The following is a 21,073-nucleotide window of genomic DNA, read 5'->3' on the forward strand; positions in this document are numbered from 1 at the left end:
TACTGTTCTATTGCATTTTCTTACCAATTCTCCTATGCTGCCGAGCCCAGTCTTAGGGTAGTCCACGTCGGGGCTAACAGCTTGTCATGAAACTCTACCCCTCTCCACTTTCCCCCTTTCGAGCCAATTTTAGCTGCTTCTATCATATCTTTGATCATGACAGCCCAAACTTGATCCTGTTTAGCCAAGGAAACAACGAATTTGGCACAGGAAGCTTCTGCATGGTCCACAGGGTTGAGAATTCCGAGGCATCCTTGGTTCACCAGCCGAGCAACTGATTCACAACAGGCCCATTGCCATGGCCTAGAAGATTTTGTGTTGTTTTTCCATAAAAACCTTTTCATTGGTTTTAAGAACTCTTTCTAGTGACACTTAGCCATCTTGAGAATCAAGCTAGTGAAGGCAATATAAGGAATCATAAAGGCATTTATCACTTTTATCCGACTTGGGAATGGGAGAAGAGCATACTCCCACCTACTCATTTTTTATTTGATTTTTTCAAGCACCCAGTCAAATCTTTGCTTGTGAGTTATGTTCACCTCCAAGGGGGCTCCCAGATGTCTGAAGATATTCCCTTTTGTGACAATCTCCCCCGACCAGTCAGAAGGGTCAAATGAGTCATTTTTCGATAAGGAGATCAGCCTTGACTTCTCTATATTACACTGGGACCTGGAAGCTACCGAGAATATTTGTACAATCTCTAGAGCTTTCCTGGGGGCACGCCTTCAAGAAGAGGAGAGAACCGTCTGCAAAAAGTTTTGCTAGGAGTTGGCTATTTCCTAGCAAAGCCAGGCCTTGCAACTCCCCTCGTTCCGCACTAGCTTTGAGCTTCGTGATTAAAGAATGTGATCCTATGGCGAAAAGTAGGGGTGCCAGAGGGCATCCTTGCTTAATAGACCTTTTGACCTCAAAAGAGCCCACAACTCTATCATTGAATAGGAGCTATGACTGGCTTCTAGCTCCCAATACACTTACCAGACAACAAAGGCGCGGCCCAAAGCCCAGAGCTTCCATGACAGCTTCTATATATGTCCATGTTATTCTGTTGTAAGCCTTATTCAGGTCCAACTGTAGCAGTACACACACTTGCTTTGTGACAGTTGCGTACTGCCACCATTGCTGCCAAGATGTTATCGTAAATGGACCTTCCTTAGATGAACCCATGTTGATGGGGAGAGATGATCTTGTTTAGTAAGGGGCTAGTCTGAGGGCTATAGCTTTAGCAATAATTTTGTAGGCCACCAACATCTTCGTTATAGGGCGCCAGTGTTTCAGTTGAGAGCAACATATCTGTTTGGGGATGGGTTTGATAAGCCCTCTCTTTACACTTCTCTCCAACGACCCTTCGACAATAGCTTTATTGGCCAGCCTTGTGATTGGGACCTTGAGATCTTCCCAAAATTCTCTATAGAATTCTACCGTCATCCCATCCCAACCAGGGGACTTTTCCTTGCCTAGGGCTTGCAATGCCAGTGAACATTCGTCTTCAAAAAATGCCATTTCCAAGAAATTAGCTTCTGAGTGGGGAATCTTCTTCTTGACACTCTGAAGTAAGGACCCTCTGGCTTCTTCCACTTCTTGGGACTAGATCTCTGGCCGTCCAATGATTTGACTAAGATAGCTCAGCATCAAACCAGTCATCTCATCCTGGTTATGAACTGTTTTCCCTTTCTCATCATCGAGCGAGCGGACGTGGCCTTGGCTCTCCTTGATTTTTAAAGCCCTAAAAAAGTGAGCTTGATTAGAGGCTTCAGGTTGAAGGGAAGTCTCCCTGGAGAGAAGCCTTGCCTTTCTGATATCTTCTGGCTGATCATTAGCAAGGTTAGATCTAGCTTCGAGCCAGATCTCATCGCTTGTGCTCATCCTCAGTAGCAAGCCCATTGGCTTTTTTATAGGTAAGCACCTATACCTCCGCTGTAAGATGGAGAAGGTGTTCCTCCCTAGCTTTCTTGATTCGAGGGCCCGAGGTTTTGATTGCTTTCTGGATGCTCCGAGCAAAGAGGTCCCACGCATTGTGTTTGTTGAGGTCGACATATTTTTTGAGCTTACCTAGTGCTTTCTTGGTTATATTCTTGAAAAGAGGGTCTTTGAATAGGTGTGCCCCTGTCACTAACAGTTTTTTCCCACCTCTTGGTGTCTGCTCCTCCCCTGTATTCTTCTTAAAATGAATGTGCAGAGGTATGTGATCTGATAGGCTTTTTGTTGGGACTACCTTCATCTCCATCAATGACGGTATCCGGTCCGCTTGGTGTGAGCAATAGCATCTGTCCAGCCTGGAGGCAGTGTAGGAATACTGAAGGCTTGTGTAGGTGACGCGGGCGTGCTGTTCCACGGGCCGATTTCCCATAAGTCGATCATCGCCCATTTTTCGCACAAACTTTGCCATTTAGAACTTTCCGAGCCAGCCAGCATACTGGAGGATCCTATTCTATCCCTACTCTTTTCTACCATATTGAAGTCGCCAACCAACAACCACTCACCTTCAATAGGAGTATCTCTAAGATGCATCCATAGTTTAGCTCTGTCTTTTGCATTGCAAGGGTCGTCTACATTGACAATGGTGAAGGGATACCCTTCCCACCGGATTATAATCCCTAGGATCCTGCCAGATGGGTGGTTTAGAACCAGCTTCGGCTCCAATTCTGTCTACAATGCTTAGGACACCACTGAAACCGTTACTTCCTTCTCCATAGAATACTAGTTTCTTTCCTAGCACCTGCTTTCTCTTGCTATGGGCATCTAAGTGGTGTTCCTGAATGGCCTAGGAGTTGACTGCCTTCTCCTTTTTAATTTCCTTCCAGAATAGGGTACTCTTCTTACGGGTTTTCAACCCCTTTACATTCCAAGATTGGATAGTGAGAGACTCCATCATTAATGAGGGGTTCATTGAGAAAGCAGAAAGAATTCTTCAACGTCCGAATCATCCCCCCCCTCCCTCTCCTTGGTCTTAGGAGAATCCGGGGGTTTGAAGTCTGGGGATTTCTTTTCTTGCAGTGTTGCAAATGGATTGTGCAGTGGGACAGTGACCCCCCCTCCTTTCACCTCAAGTGCTCTCACGACTTGAAGTACTTTGGAGTCTCTTGCCACTGCCTTCACCCTTCTGGCTCTTTTCAGACTAGGGACTTGAACCACCGTCACCGTTGTCACTGTCATAAATTTCGGGGTAGCAACGGGAGTAATGATCTTATTATTATTGCATGCCACTTCGGAGATTCGTTGTTTGGGAATCAATTCTTCAACAATCTTTTCCTGCATTTTTAAATCCATCATACCTTCTTCATCCACCCCTGCATTTTCCCCTTCGTTACTACCTCCTTGCTTCTCCAGCCCTTCCATCTGGGTTTCCATTTCGCTGGTGGCCTGTGCTAATGGAGCTGCAGTACCATTAGACTTTAAGGGGCAATCCTTGGCGAAGTGTCCACAGTTGTTGCATTCAAAGCATGCTCCAAAGTATGTTCCAAAGTTGAGCGGAATAGTAACAAGCCCAGCTCCGACATTGATAACCATGCTCTTAGGTGGTGTTTTAGACACTTCCCACCCTATACAAACCCTGTTTGAGGTTCTGCCAAACCCTCTCTTGCTAGGTATAAATAAGGGAGTGCCTAGTTGACTAGCGAGCATCCTGAGATTATCCCATAGCCAGCTAGGCAGTCCCACAAACTCAACCCAAACCGGATGAAACCCTTGTAAAGATTCAGCTGAGTCGAACACTGGCTCCCAAGGCACCACACCGACCGTAGTCCATTAGGAGAAATATGAACCTTGCATGGGCCTTGTAAGGAATCCTAATTTTTAGGGATTAAGGATAATGTTGTGTGGAGTTTAGGGGGCAAGGGCATTGAAGAAGGTAGTTTTGAGTAGGCTTTTCTAGCCTTTTTTTTAGACAAATGTAGGATGTGGACCTAAAGGGTTGCTTTCTCTCTCTAGCTTTTTTTAAAGTGAAGGAAGCATAGGGGTGTGTCCACATCAGCAATTCCGTGGGTCAAAAAGAGTCAAAATTTGACTTTAAAAAAAAAAAATCATTTTTATTTGTTTTTACTTAAAACTCCCTCCCAACATATATACATATCCAAAAATCATTTTTTGACCCATTTTTTAACCCACAAGCTTAGAAAGTTCATTTTTTCAAAAATCTTTTCCCCGAAAAAGTAATAAACATTTTGTTCTCTCCTCCTCATCCCTCCTCCCTCCTCTCTCCCTCTCCCTCTCCTCTCCCTCTCTGCCCCTACCTTCCTCCTCCTCCCCAATCTCTCCCTCCCCCCCCTTCCTCCTTCTCTCCTCCCATCATGCTCGGCCTCTCTACCCTTCCCCCTCTATCTTTTCATCATTTGCTTCCTCACGCAACAGTTTCCATGGTGCTCACGGACATCACAAATGGTTTGCTTCCACCACCACGTACTCCGCACACCAAAAGCATACATATTCGCTTACCCACGGCATTTGCACCGAAGACCACTAGTGAGGGTGATCAAAGGTCATCACAGGAACGTCGCACCGCTTGTGAGACCAATGTTGACATTTGGGTGGATGGCCATTTGTACCCTTACGATCCTATAAGCCGCTTCTATCCACCGTTTAATAGCCTTTCCACATTTCTTCAATTTCTTGGGAGGGGAGAAGCAGGCTTGTTAGGCTATTGCAAGCGGCTGTGTATGGGTGCAGGTGCTTCTTTGCATATGTGGATGCACGAATGTCAAGCTCTTCACCTCAAGACGACCGCATTACAAGAGAGTGTTGCCTCTTCGGAGAGGGTAGTTAAAAGTCTTGAACAACAAATGCAAGAAAAGGAGTCCCACATCCAGAAGCTTACCAACACCATCACATACTTGAAAGAAACACCCCTTGGTGCAAGGGAACGCAAACGCCCGTATTCATCCATTGAAACTCTTGCACATTCCTGAGGAGCACGCAAACGACGAGTTACAGCCACAAGGTGATTTGGTCTTTACTTGCATGATGCATTCTTACTTCACACTATTTTCTAACATTTATGTTTATTTGTTGCTAGAAACTTCATCCAGGAGGCATGCGGTGGAACAAGCCAAGATAATTGAGTCAACCTTCTCACTAGTTGTCTCAATACCCAAGACGTGATTTCTATCTTACAATCACCTGGAGGTAAGCACATTAAGGATGTAGTCACCAAGGACCTTATGCGTAAATTAAGAAATGTGGTTAGTGATGATGACGTTCAACAAGCTTGTGGTGAGGCTGGAATCACCACCAAAGCCTATCATGCTATTTTTCAACTCCTAAAGGATGCCCTCAAAGAACATGGCATTGTGGAAAACCTATTTCCCGTTCCTCACAAGGTCAAGCTCGCAAAGAAGGCCACAAACGAAGATGTGTTCTCCCGCATTGGGACATACCTACACATTGAGGACACAATGCCAACTTCCCTTTATGCTTCGTGCGCAACAAAGACAAGGGAAAAAGGTAAGAAACAATCCATAAGACCTTCGGAGAAAGGCTTTCCTTACACAATGTGGAACAATATTTTCGTGGATCTTAGAAGGCTTCAAGAAGCCATGCTTAGATTTTACGAGTTACCTGAAGAAGGTGACACACTTTACTTTTTTCTTTGGTATTATTCTTATCATTGACGCTGAAGTTTAAGGTCTTAGCACTATTTAAGGTCTTTGACGCTGAAGTTTAAGGTCTTTGTAGTGCTTGGCACAAAAGTCGCTTTTGTGCTGAAACTCGATGAGTGTCAAATAGTGAAAGGTCGAAGGTTAGAGAGGCTAAGTGTTACTCTAATGAACGAGGCCCTTCTGCAAACCAAGCGAAGGGATTCAGTTGAGCCATATCCCACAATATCTTTTAGCATGCAATCAGAGAAAGACATTTGGTGGTTGGGTGCTATTGAGGTGCCCAAAGAGACCAATGGAGTACTTTCATGGATTTTTAAGAGAACTCCATGGATCACAGAAGTAATACACTCCCAAATTGTAGGTCAGAAGTTGGAGATTGAGGGCTTTGGTAGTTATGATGTCGAGTGGTACTTAGGTGGGGATTTGAAGACCATAAAGTGTTTGCTTGGCTGCAAACAAGGGGCTTCTTCTCTCATGCCTTGTCCATTTTGCACTCGAGGGTACAAACCTAATGGACAAAAATCACATAAGAGCACTGCAAAGGCCGGTTACATGCTTCCATGGCAAGGGCATGGAGAACAAGGGTTAGATTGTCGTGATGTCGGAGATGAAGGTAGAGAATGGGAAGCGTCTATTCTGAGATGTCCCATGCTCAATGCCCCAGACCGTGATCAAAAGGACCATGCTTGGAATCCAATCTTTCGATTTCCTCTATCGAATGTACATTTTTGTACATTACACGCATTCATGCGCATTTTTGATAGGCTATTGAAGCTCCACATTGACTATGCTTTCACAATGAAACCGTTGGAAAAGTCCCAGGAAGCGATCGAAAGAGTGGAGGTACTCTTGAATTCCATTGGCTGTCACGGTGGAAATGTGTCTATAGTTGCTGCAAAGAACACAGGGAAGGCCCATGAAATTGCTCAACAAGTGTCAATGAGTGGACAAAAAGCTAGACACTTTTTGAAGAAAGTTTCCCAAGGAAAGCCAAGTCGATATGATGCTCAAAACAGCTCCAACCAGCAGGCAGGTAACCTTTGGGAGCTTTGGAAGGAGTTATGCAAAGCTACTACTGACAATGATTCAAATGGAGAGCTTGCAAACAAGCTCAAGCAAGTTTGGGCCCATTTTGATAAAATGGTCAAGCTTATGGGCCTTAACAACACAACAGAAGAACAACGCCAATCATTTCAAGAAGCTTTGGCGGATTTTACCAAGGTCTTCACCCTTTCTTGGGGTGAAAATAACATCACACATTACATGGTAAGTCATTCATGGTGTATTCATTACAAGGGATTGTTTTTATTTAATAATGTGGATCGTTTACTCATGTGAACAACATATCTTGTTTGCGCATGGTGCATTTTTTATGCACAAGTATGGATCGCTTGAAATTTTTAGCACTCAAGGCATGGAGAAGTCCCATTATCGAGCAAGGGGAGTGTACTTCAAAAATACTCGACATGGTGGTGGAATGGTGCAATCCAATTATTTGGAGGAGATGTTCAATTGGTTTTTTCGCACAACATTTTCTCGTAAGCTCACAATGGAGCGTACACAACAATCCAAGATTGCTATTGAAGTGCGCAAATGGAGTCGTCAAGAGCATAGCAACAAGTGGCAAATGTCGCAAGGTCCCACCAAGCATGCTGCATGGCGGCGATGCAGAGTGCGACAAGGATCAAAGTGGATACTGCGCGAGTCACTAAACGTGAACGCAGGGTCCAACTCTTAGGGACATGTTTATTTAAAAAATAATACTTCTTTTAAAAAAAATAGTGTGAACAGGGCCCTTTTTAAATGGGCCCTTATAAATATTGCACGCTCTCATAAATCACTCATTTCTTAAGAACAGGTGAGCTCTTACCAACGAAATGGCGCGCACCAAACAAACCGCGAAAGAGCATCTGCCCGCCAACAAAAACACCTTCCAAGGATGTGAGAAGCCGTCATGGCTTAAAGGCACAAGAAAATGGCCACGAACACCTGGCCGTTCCAGGAACTCTTCTGGTAGTGGGCCTGGTGGTAGGGCACGAGAGTCATCAGGGACTTTTGAATCTCCACCTCCTCAAGATATAACACCTAGAAAGAGAATGAAGCAACGTGCCCAGCGCTAGAGAGAAGCAGAGGGCTAGCAAACATCAGAGTCCGATAGGGAGCAGTCGTCGCGCCCCCAATCACAAGCAGGACCATCCAGGACTCGGGTGGTCCATACAGACACCGAATCAGAGAGTGAGCCACCATGGCTGCGAGAAAAAATACCACGCACACACCGGGTGGCCGTTGGGGGGAAGACATTGCCTCAAGGCCAGGGAGCTCTCCCCACACGACAAGATCGGCAACCAAGGGAAGAGGAAGAATCAGGAGAGGCTACAGAACCAGCCCCTAAGCATGTAAACAGGTGCAAGTCTAAGTTTTTCAAGAAGCCTAAATGCCGCCCACCAGCAAATGTGCAAGTGTCCCCAAGACAACCGCAGCGGCGCTGAAAAATAGCAAGGGCATTTGCAGAAATCCGCCACTACCAGAAGACGACGGAGCTCTTGATTCGACGCGCCTCCTTTGCTCGCACTGTGAAGGAGGTGCTTCAAAGCTATGGAAATCAGTATAGAATGCAAGCAATAGCGCTAGAGGCTATTCAAGAAGCTGTAGAGGCCCACATCATCTCGGTGTTGGAAGATACCAACCTATGCGCCATTCATGCAAAGCGAGTGACAATACAGCCAAAAGATATGCAGCTTGCACGTCGATTGCAAAGAGACTTCGAGCATTAGCCGAAGTTGCCCCTCTTTTTGTATTGCACACCCTTATCTTTGTAATGATTTGACTTTCCAATGACAATATGATCAACAGTTGTGTCTACTCTGTCTATTATCTTTGTAATGAAATGACTTTGTAATTTCAAGTTCTGTATGTACTTGCAGTCAATTTCAGTAAATTTGTGCATTTTAAGTACCCTTGGGGGTAGATAAGCCTACAAGGGGCCAAAAAAAGCCAGGCCACAAGGGCGCGCAAATGGCCCATCCAAAACTGATGGATGGGCCATTTGCGCGCCCTTGTGGCCAGGCCTTTTTCTGCCCCTTGTAGGCTTATCTACCCCCAAGGGTACTTAAAATGCACAAATTTACTAAAACCTATTGGTTTTGCATCAATATTTTACATGGATCCTTGTGGACACCTTTTTTTGGTCATTTCAAGCTTTGAATTCCTTATAGGATATCAAAACAAATAACATATTGTGAAACCAAGTGCCTATGCAACATTAATTTTGATTTTTCAAATGTCCAATGTAATTGGACTTTTTGGTGCAGGGGTGTACTAGGTAGAGCTAAAGCAGGTGATAGTGTGCTGGAAACTTCATTTCATAATTGATTTTAGCTTTTCTAGTGTCCTTGAGTGTGAACATATGCTGGAATTGCCATAAAAAGGGTGCATCTAAATGAATGATGCAAAACCAATCCATTGCAATAAATTTGTGCTTTTTAAGTACCCTAGGGGGTAGATTAGCCTCTAAGGGGCAAAAAAATGCATGGCCACAAGGGCGCGCAAATGGCCCATCCAAAACTAATGGATGGGCCATTTGCGCGCCCTTGTGGCCAGGCATTTTTTTGCCCCTTATAGGCTAATCTACCCCCTAGGGTACTTAAAAAGCACAAATATACTGAAATTGACTGCAATTACATATTGAACTTGAAATAACAAAGTCACCAATCAAAAAACAATTCATATCACCAATTGAAACAATTTTCAAGATTGACAAATCAGATTCAAAAGAATTTGCAATATAGAGAGACAATTTCAAATATTTTTTATTCCTTCCAGCACGGTGATTTTACATCATGTATCTGAGGAGTTCATAATTTTTTTGACCATTTCCTGGCACCTACTTTGCGCGTAAGGCAACTCCCAAGTCAAGAGGGACTGCGCTATGGCCTTTGGGTCAGTTGAGCCAATAGAAGCATGTATCCCTATCTGGGCAAGCACTTTACCACGAAAGCGAGTGCCAAACGCTGTGCATACAAGGGATCTACGCACTAGGAACACTTGATGCGCAGTTTGAGCAATGGTGCTCAAACACAAAAACTTACTCAAAGCTTTTAACAACCAAGTCATAAAATGGGCTTGGGGAGTAAATTCATTATGGATAATGGCCACATCGCCAGGGGGGAGTTGTCCTAGGTAATGCGCAAAGGAAGCTTGAGGTCCAAAGCCCATCCGCTTGCCACCCGTCCTTGCAACAAAATCATCAACCTCCACAACATCCTGTCATAAACCGATGAAGGTTGAGAAAAAAGACAATGAAGGATAAAATAATAACATGAAATTTAGGATACAGTTTACCTCCTGCTCCTTGTCGTCCTCCTCCCTGTTGCCCTTTGCATCCAAGTCAATGCTCCCATGCACCACAGATACAAGCTTTGGATCATCAGATGGGTGGTTGCATAATGGCATAGGCATCCTAGCAGCCTCAACCTTGGCTTGCGTGGCTTGGAAATCTTCATTAGCCACGTGCAACTACTTTTGGGGGAGCTCTAGATAGCAAAAAAAGGGTTTTCAAAAGTTTTTTTAAAAAATTGAATTTTAGGGTTTTTGGATGCACGTTTTGACTTTTTGAGATCAAAAAATGCTTTTTTGACCATAAAATAGTTTTAGGGGGGTTTTCAGAAGATGAAATTTGAGTTTTGAAATTTTTGAAAAATTTCAAAATTTTGGGATTTTTTCAAAACCGGATCAAAAAGGAGGGAAGTTGGAGGTTCCATATGGCCCAGCCACACCCACCCCCCCACCCCACCTTCTCACTAGGTAAGAGCCCATTTAAGAAGTGTAAGACTACTTTGTCCCCTTACATTTTTGAGGGCATAGAGTGTGTCCACCACCCTCTTCTCATTGGGTGGCCTCTAATTAACCTTAATCCCAAAGGGCCCCTAGAGGGTTCATATTTTTACTAATGCCTATTAAATACTAAGGGCCCTTTGTCGAGGATCTTCTCCACATTTGAGGCTTCTTTGAATCTCACTGAACAAAACCCTTTAGCTAGGTAAAAAGTACTTTCAACTGCTCCTCCATGACCAAGAATTTGAGGGCCTTGAAGCCATTGAATCATCTCAAACCTGTTCGGGATTCTTCCACTGAACCCAAATACCAGCGTTAACTGAGCTTGCCTGGCTAACTGTTTTTTGATAAGTGTTGGTGGAATCGCTACAGTAATAGCCTAAGCAACCTCCACCTGCTGTGGCAAAGACTTTCTCAAAGCAGAATATGTCCGATCTGCCAACCCGTCTTCAACCAGCCCAGTGTGATCTGCATGAGAGCAGGTTCTTTTGTTGTTGTTAGGGCCGGACACTATCCTTTTGTTGACTTCCATGAGCTCTTGCTGAAGTCTAGCTCTTGTATTCTGTAGTTTTTCGATATCTCCTTCACTCGACATCCCTTCTGATGAGCCTTTTCCATAATCCTTAGAGTTAGGCCCTTTGAGAATGCTAGCAAACGAGATGTCTAGCTTGCGAGCTGCAGAAGCGCTTGACGCCTAATTAACGTTCGTACAAATGGAACCCTGAAGGACCCCGTCTTTGAGGGTACTTACCTCGACTTTGAACCCTTGTGCTGAGGCTATTTTGTCCCTTGTTGCATCAAAGGGTACATTTTCGATCGAGACAATTTTGTCTTTTTTTGTGGTTGAATCTTTTGGCGAATTGGGGCTCGACATTTTCACATCCTCCGACAGTCTCCAAACCAAGCCGTCACCTTCTTCATCGGCACGGCTAGCTCCATTTCGGGTATTTTACCCATCGCTAGCATCTTTGAGAATTCGACAATATCCGGTTCCATTACCCCTTTGACTTGGTTAACCGCAAGCCCGTAGGAGCAACGAGACTCTGAAGCCCTTTACGACGGCCTCTAATAAGGCCTAACACTAACAAGCAAAAGTGCTCTAGTCTAAGGTCACCAAGTAGACACAAAAGATTATTTAGTCAGGGCTGTCAGCATAAGCGATTATTACCTTAAAGCATAAGCGATTATTAACATCACGATTATTAGCGATTATTAGTGTGAGCAACACGCCGAAGGCTCCTTTCGATTCACAGGAGAGCCAAGCCCCGTCGTCTTTCACTTGTGTGCGTGTGCGTTCAACAGTAGCGATGTCGGCCCCGGGTTGTTGACCAGGCCTGCTCGGCGTGACCTGCGTGCCTTCATTTCTGAGAAGAACTGCGCTCCGATTATGCTCCGGCTCGCTTAAGTCCCTTAGCTGAGAAAACAAACAACTGAGACGGCCACCAAAGGGAGAGCCTTGCCAGTGCAATCCCCTTGCCCACCAAGCCAAACCAAAGATTGAAGCCTTCACATCAACTAAGAGAACACACCAATATATTACACTTTTTTTCCCCTTCTTCTTTCTTGTACTGGTCGTGGAACAGGATATATTCACAATATGGCTAATGAGGTCCGACTTATGGTCGTCAACTACTTCGACCATATTATTGGACTAGATGGTTTCGATGATTGTATGGGCCTCAACAGCGGGTGTGCCATTAGATACTAGAGACTCATGCATCTCAATAGGTTTCTCTTGTATCTCTTCAGACGGAGAGTCAGTCTCTTTTACCACTTCCTCGCTAGTCATTTCTTGGTGGCTGGTATTTTTGTTCGGCTTGCTCGCATTCTCATGTGGCTTGGAATCCCTAGTGACATATCTCTATGTTGTCAGGACCTCCTTAATGCGGGAAACTTCTGCCCTGGGGCAGTTCTGAGCACAATGACAAATTCTGCAGCACTTGTAGGCAGGCCTTGAAAGCGAGGCAAATGTCATCTCTTGCCGAAAGGCGCCCAATCCATATTAAGATCCAGATATTTGGGGATGGACCTGCTCAAGTTCCACAATATGCAAACCTTTACATCCAAGCCCTCTCTAACACGGTGTCTCTTCCGAATGAACAACACTCGGCCCAACAAAGTAACAATGGAATCCACATGGTTATGAATCTAGGCATGGAGATTCTTGAGCGTAGCCCATACTGATAGAAGTCCATAAAATCTTCACTTGGATAGAACTCTGGCATCCAAGGCATAGCATAAGCAAAGTGGGACACCCCCAAACGCCTCCTCTTATAGCCCACTCCTGAACAGTTTGCTCAAAGGCATACTCTGCGAAATGAAAGACTTTGTCCACCATTGTGAATTGGAAAATTGCCTCTTTGCTACTTGTCGCCGTCGTCGCTCACTCCCATAAGCCTTGGGTCTACATACGACGGCCCATAAAATAGAGAACCACCGAGTGAGCACAAGGCTCTAAACCACAACTTCAAGAATGAATTCAGTTTGCATCACAAACCCATCCTTTGCCTTGTTCTAATTGATAGTGATCGCCTCATGAAGAACCTCCTCAGCCATTGTACGAACCCCAAAGGAAGAGGACTTCAATATTTTTTAAGGACCGGAGGCGTTTACAGATGTTTCATAAGCTCTCTTTTTCCCGTCTGCCAAAAAGACAAACGACGGACCAATCCCCTCCCCAATATCGTCCTCAATACTATATGTCACGGGCACCTTCAAATGGGATCAAGGGTGGAGGTGAGAATGGTGAGGCGCACGCATCGTAGGCTGTGTGATCGCACGGCCCAAATTTACAAATTCGTGCGACCCGAATTTACAAGATTGCACAGCCCAAATTTACAAAATTGTCCCGGATTTACAAATTGACCCGTATTTACATATGTGGCATTGAAATGCCACATACTTCAATGAACGCATGTGGGTGTGGTGGTTAGAGCACATGCACCTTGAGCCTCGAACCCACGACCTCCCCGTGCGGTGCATGTGCTCTAACCACCACGCCCACATGCGTTCATTGAAGTATGTGGCATGCCACATAAGTTAACGTGGGCCGATTTATAAATTTGGGCCGTGCAATCTTGTAAATTCAGGTCGCACAAATTTATAAATTCAGGCCACCTGATCGCACGACCTACAATGCGCATGCCTCACCATTCTCACATCTACCCTTGATCCCATTTGAAGGTGCCCATGCCATATAATGCTGAGGGTTGGCTTGAGCGGTAGACAGTTCCCTAGAGGGTTCATGACCTCCAACTGGCAAAAGTGCGCTTACCAAGATAATAATAAGTGCGACTATGAAAAGCAAAAGCACGCTCACCAAGCCAATAATAAGCGTGATTGTGAAAAGAAAAATGGAGCTAAAACCCTTGGATGCGTTGAAAGAAATGCTGAATGGAGCACGCTAATCAACAATGGCCCTCCTCTGACTCAACTACAAATCAGGACTCCACCCAACCCCCCTAGATTGTTTCTCGACGGTCTTAACAGGTTTAGCCAAGGTTCTTTGAAGCTGCTTAAGTTACTCATTTATTAAGGTCTTAAGAGCTTTAGCAAAGGACACTTTATAAGGTTAGGTCTAGGATACAAAGGTGGGGGAGTATGTGCTCCTCCCTTTTTCAAGTAGAGTCAATGTAATCAATTCTTTTATGCTCCCTTGATAGCCTTCAACTGTCTGTTACTTAAGCTTGTCCAATGCAATTGGAAAGAGTTCTTGAAACTAGTCAAGAGATTCCTATGGAAAAACAACACTAAAGATTCGACTCCCTGAGAGTGGACCAAATGGGAGATAGTTGCAAGACTGATAGAACTAGGCGGTCTTGGGATTCTTAACCCTAGCACTCATGTGGAGGCCTACTGCTGTGCCAAGTTTGTGGTTGCACTCGCAAAGCAAGAACATGATTGGGTTGTTATGGCTAAGGCTATGATGGACAACTCTATGTTATGCTTGAGAGGTGGCAAGTGGAAAGGGCTTGAATGCACGATAAGCTTCTTGCTCCTCGGCAGGCTATAAAGAAAGATTTTAATAAAAACATGCCCGATTTCACTATCCCGATAGAGAATTAAGAAAGAGAGAGAGCACGATAATGTTGGACTGAGGAAAATCCCTTATGCTACTGTGGTGTATGTCCCTTACGTATGCTACTGGGCAAACAATGTATGTGTCGTAGCTAATCCTATAAGCACTGTGTGCTTGTACAATGTTCTCATAGAAAGATGTAAGAAAAAATATAAGAAGCATATATCTAGCATGTATAAAGTGCCCCGCTATCAATCCATCATGATCGTGTGCTCTCCTAGTCCTCATCCTGTCAATGGATTTCTTTACCATCTCAGAGGTAAAGAAAGTGCATGTCTATGGGCACAAATTTGGAGGGTCAGGTAGAGAGTGATGTCCTAGAACTACGTAAAGAGATGCTGCATATGCACCCCAAATCTTGGTTGATGTGATAGCTAGTTTGGGTGGGGTTTGGGGGGGGGGGGGGGGGGGGGGGGGGGGATGCTCATGAAAAAATCTCCATGCCTCGCATGAGTCCTGGCTCATGAATAGCTTGTACAAGACCTCCTCTAACCAAGCAAGGTAAGTCCTTCCCTTCTGTTGCACTAGGCGCCGGAAGGCTATCTGTGACTGTCTATGAGTAATGGCTCCAAGGAGCACCTCTCTCTGATGTGTGTCGGTGCATGTGACCTTGATGGCCTTCATCACTCTTACTTGAACTTGAATGGTTGCTCATAACCATGGCTATTGACCATCGAGCATTAGCCATACAATATCCAAAGCTTCATGATGTTGGTTTTTTGCAATTCAAAACTACCGCTCGAATTCCCCAAGTGCTCACATGCATTGGTAATTTATGAAGTATTGGAACCTTGACCGCTTAAAACCTGTACTGCACTCTGATTTTTTGTTGAATTTTTCTAAAATTCTAAAAATTCTAGGACCAACCTTAGTGTTTATGTTGTCGTTGCCTCGACGGCTTACCTTGCTTTGCCAATCAAGCAAGAAGAGGGGGGGGGGGGGGGGGGGGGAGAGGGGCGATCGTAGGCACCTCCCCTTGACTTGAAGTACCATAATTGTCTTGAGAGGCCCAATTGGGAAAACAAGAAACAAAAACGAAGCTTCCTCTGCAACCATGGCGCAACAGCAAGCAGAAGAAGAACCGCCTGTTGGTTTTGCTATAGGTTGCAAGAGAGCACGACAGTGTGACAAAACATGCTCCCCTACCTAGGACAACCCCAGTGTCTCCAACTTCGCCCCGTTTTGCGATGGTCGCCTCTTGACCCTTCCCGCTCCTAGGGCACCTGCACATGGCCACTTCCCCTCCTCGTCCTCAGCCACCAAAGGATCTTGCCCACAGCTTTTCCCCGCTGAATCTTCACGAGCTCCTTCCTCCACGCCATGACGGCTTGGAGGGAGAGAGAGAGAGAGAGAGAGAGAGAGAGAGAGAGAGAGAGAGAGAGAGAGAGAGAGAGAGAGAGAGAGAGAGAGAGAGAGAGAGAGAGAGAGAGAGAGAGAGAGAGAACATGCAAAGCCATGTGTTTGCCATGCAATACCCCCTCCTCCATAGCTCCCCTTTTCCTGAGCTTGGATACCAGTATAAGACCGAGGGTACTAAATCTTGCAACTCTCCACCTGACCATGCCCTATATAGGCCCTACCTATATAGGCCCCCCCTTGCTAATAATAGGGCTCCCTTGACTGCATTACTCCGCATTGTCCCTTGGTGTGCCCAGTCTTACCCTAGGCCTGACATTCTTGGTATGCGAATCAAGAGAGATCATCAACGTGGAATACTTAAACTATCACATGAAGAGTATATTAACAAGGTCTTGCAACATTTTAACCTACAAGGGGGGAAAGCATTGAGTACCCCAATGGCTGTATATGTAAAACTTAGCAAGAATGAATGTTGAAAAGGCAGAGATAGAAAAGGTGCCATATTCTTTGGCAGTTGGCAGTCTCATGGGGTTAGCACACGACTAGGTATTGCATTTGCAGTGGGATTGGTCAGTAGGTTTATGGAAAACCTGGGCAGAGAGCATTAGGAAGCAATGAAGCATATCTTAGGATACATCAAGGGTTCGATAAGAGTTGCTTACATTTTGGTAAGAGTGATGCAACCATGGTTGGATACAATAAATGCGATTATGTGGGTTGTGTGGACACTAGGAGATCCACGTCTGGCTAATTTTTTTTGTTTGCTAGAGTGACAATCTCTTCTGTTTCTCTCAAATTTCACTTTGTATTCCACACTGAGACTGAGTATGTTAGAGTTTCTAGTGCCAACAAGGAAGGTGTGTGGTTATCTCACCTAGTGAGAGACTTTGATATACATCAGACTCCAGTGCTACATTGTGACAGCCAGAGTGCGATTGTGTTAGCAAAGAAACCCATGTTTCATTCCAAATCAAAACACATCAAAGCTAGGTATCATGTGATACATGATATTTTGGCAAGCAAACACATTGAGTTAGCCAAATTCCACACCGATGAGAACCCAACAAATGCTTTGACAAAGAGCCTATCTTCATAGCGGTTTGCACATTGCATCGAGATGATAGGTGTAGGGTGAAGCTATGGTCATGATTCACAATTGTATAGTTGTACATACTAACCCTTACACTTATAGCCACTTGGGCCATGGTGGCCTTCAAGTGGGAGATTATTAGGATTCACGCCAACTGGTCAGTTGTCCATCACTAACCGCTAACCCTATCCTTTGGTTATAATGAAGAATAAGGAGTGACGAGATCTTTTTCTCACCATGAGCTTCACCATATTGTGTCTCTTGCGCACCCATGCACTCGTGCATGCATGTGCTCCTACAGAGCCATCGAGGCTTCTTCAAGAACAATTTTCTCTTTGGAGGGAAGATGATGGAAAGCTAAGTGTTGTTAATTCACACACAAACTACTAGATTCTACTATCTCTGGTAGGTTTGGAAGGCTAGAAATCATTGGGTTTTTAAAAATGATTGCTCAATAACTAACTTCACAGAGATCATCCAAGAAAGTAGAGAAATGATTATTGCCCTTGGAAAAAGGAAGAACTTGGACAAGTGGAATTAGGCAAGTTTTTTTGTCTTGACCATTAATGATGGGTAAGTGATTTTGAGTTTTGGCTAGCCTATGATTGGTGCTTTGTAACATTTGGAGAGGTCGTGAGATACCTCAAGGCTCGACACGAGCTTGAGGTTACTTTGTACATATCTTGGAGATTTTAATACCTACTTTCACTCACAATTGTAATTTTCGCCAAAAAAGAAGAAGAAGAAGAAGAAAAGAAAGGAAGAAAAACAAAAAAAAGAGAATGGAAAAAAAAAGAGGAAGAAAAAGAAAAGGAAGGGGAGAGGGGCTTCACATGCCCTTAAGATTGATCTCTCTGTCACACACACAACATCAAAGACAAAATCTCACTCTCTTTTCATTTTCAACCTAGAGCAAGGGGAGGATCACGTTTCTTCTCGATCGCTCCCGAGTTTAGTGAAATTGAGCGCGGAAGAAGGGAGCATAGGAAGAGAATTGATCTCTCTCAGATAAATAAGGGGAAGATGAAAAGCGCTATGGCACATTAAGTAGGGCAAGAAGGGGATTATTTCTCTCTTGCTCTCGCAGTTATTCAAAGGAGTTCAAGAAGAATAGGGAATAAGAAAAAGTGGGAAAATATCTTTTAACTCGAGAAACTGCCAAAATTAATGCAAGGTAGTAATGGAAGGATGAAATAGATGAAGAACTCGCCAAGAGCTTCAAGAGACTATTCACAAACAATGGGAATGGTGCACAGCACTACACAAAGCTGAGGGATTAGATGTCAAAGTCAAGGGATTTTTTCGAAGGACATAGTGGTCCTATGGTCCACCTAGCAATGAGTTCAATGATGAGCCACCATGAAAATGTTTGAAATAAGTGTATAAATGTGTGTAAATAACTGCTTGGTTGAAAAGTTCATTTTTGTGCAAGGTAGGGAAAAAATCACGTTTTTTTGCTCACTCCCTTCAACCATTTGGCGTTTGAAGTTGCACACTTGGTTCACATGTCCAACTAGGGGTAAAATCCACTCTTCAAGGAGATCTCACATTTTGGAGGCCTTTCAATTCTTTACGAGACAAATTTCCCAAGAACAAGCCCTAGCGTTGAGCCCAAACCAATGGAAGTGACTTCAAAAACAGTACAATTTCATTAACTAGTTTACAACATACAATATAAGGTGTTGCATGAGTTTTCACCATGTTTAGAAGCCAAATGCAGGAAGTGGGAAGAAAAATTGCAATTTTCTCCCTAGCAAAGTCAACCTGCCATAAAAAATGGAAATTGAAGTTGTGCAGGTAAAACCATAGAGCTAATCAAGACCTATGCCAAAGGGTTTCACACCTATTGAAATAGTGCAAGACCCTCTAGGCAAACTTCAGACTCAGCAAAGTGACTGAAATTGACCTAACCCATGGCCAATTGATCAAAGTCCCCGAATGCAGGTGAAGGGATAATCTCCAAGTGCAAGAAGCAAACTTACCAAGTCTGGTGGGGCTGACAAAGGTCTATTGAGAAAAAGGTGGAGAAAATCATAATTTTCTCCAATAGAATGTTATCAACAAGTTCAAAAGTGTTTCAATCACATATAGAGATTAAGGGAAGCATATAGAACATCCCTATGAAGCCAAAATGGAAAAACCTCATATTTACATCAACCAGGTGTGCCAAACATTTGGGACAAATGATTGAAACCTCAACTACGGCTAAACCTTTTATCCAATTCTCACCAATCAAGATTGGAGCCTAGAGGGATAGTGAACATCAAGTCCACGTAGTCAATACTTCAAAAAACTCACTAGGACATAGGTCTAAGCAAATTACATGATTACATGGAGTTGCAAGAAAAAGCTCGAGCAGATTCCACCATCCAGTCTGCTCAAAGACTCTCTCAAAGAGGCATCCACTTACATAGAAAAAGAAAGACTCGAGCTCGAAGGAGCTCCGGTTTATGAAACAATGTACAGGGATACAAAAAATAATATGGTTACCCTCCCTATGATCCCTCGAGAAGCCTATGATTTGGCAAGGAAGTTTTCGATAAAGAAGCTTTGCAAACGACATACCTGCTTAATTATTTCCAAATGCCCCCATGTGGAATCGACATCCAAAGAGCCTAGGAGCTATACGCCAGCATCACAAAAGAAGGAAAAGCTGAAATCTGTCTAACAAGGGAGTAGTTATGAAGGGAAAGAAGGAGATGGGGACCAAATGTTCGTGAAAAAGGGAGTTGCAACCACCTTTGCAGGCATGGGATGCTGGGAAGAGGAGCTACCAACCCACATGTTTAAGCAATTCTTCCACATAGACAGCAAACAGCGAAGGAGGTACACAACACCCAACCACACATTGGCAACAACTTACACCTAGGCTTACCAGAAAGACATGACAGTGACCATCGACCACAACCAGTACTTGCTCGAGCACATAGACAACAAATGGCCAAGGAGGTACACAACACCCAACCACACATTGGCAACAACTTACACCTAGGCTTACCAGAAAGACACGCTAGTGACCATCAAACACACCCAGTACTTGCTCAAGCTACTTACAAAAAAGAAGAAGCATACCAAACTAACTTATCTATCGGCTCCAGAAGTCTTGACAGAGAATAGCATATCAATCCATTGGATCTACTGAGGACCTTCAGAAGCCCAACACAAAATGACTTGGTTCAAGCTTCAAGAGGAGGAGAGTGAGGAGCAAGTGACTAACTCAAGATCAACTCAGACTACTGCTAGAACACGCTCCAAAAGGAAAGTGAGAGGAAAGTAAAAGAAACAGACTCCTCTGAAGATGAGCAAGAAGACCAGACAAGGGAAATAAGAAAAAGCTCAAATGCAGGTAAGAGACGAGATGCTAGTTGAAGAGACAAAGGTGACTTTGAAGAGAAATGGGTGCCTCGCTGAGTTAGGACCAAAAATCCATCAGCTGCCCTTGTCAATGTAGAATAGTTAGAGGAAATGTGGGCATAGATGGAGTGGCCAAAGCTTGTAGAGGAAGTGGCTCAAAAGGCTATAGAGGATTCAAAGAGAGAGGAAAGGCGTGACTCTCACAACACAACAAAAAGTTCTCAATCTCAATCAAAGCAGCATTTTTATGAAGATTTTGGAAATGAAACAACACAAGGGAACACCCCTCAACTAAAAACCTCGCAAGCTCAAGACACACATGGCGAAACAAAAGATCAGGATAGTTGCCCCAAACCACAAAATCCACCTACAGTAACAGAAGAGCTACAAAAACTAGTGCCAATCCCCAACACCTTAGCATGTCAATGGAGCATGGTTGACCCTTATTACCAGGAATTGCAACAGGTGGCAGCAAATTTGTACAATGTGGCTATACAAGAGCACATTCAGGACTAGAATGCTATTTTAACCCCTTAAAGTGAACTCAGAGAAGCCCATGCCAAACTCCATACTCTAAAAAATGAACAAGAGTAACTGGCAACAGAGGCTCATATAGCCCGAAAAGAAGCATAAGAATCACAAAACTAGTTGCTTTCACAAAAATAGAAGTTAGTTGAAGCTCACAAAGAAATAGCTGCCACCAAAAGTGTTGTTGCCGTCCACCAGTAATCAATGATCTGCATTTAATTTTTCAAAAGTTTACAACCA

This window comes from Adiantum capillus-veneris, chromosome 16, assembly GCF_014529385.1.
Source record: "Adiantum capillus-veneris isolate H3 chromosome 16, ASM1452938v2, whole genome shotgun sequence".
NCBI lineage: Eukaryota > Viridiplantae > Streptophyta > Polypodiopsida > Polypodiales > Pteridaceae > Adiantum > Adiantum capillus-veneris.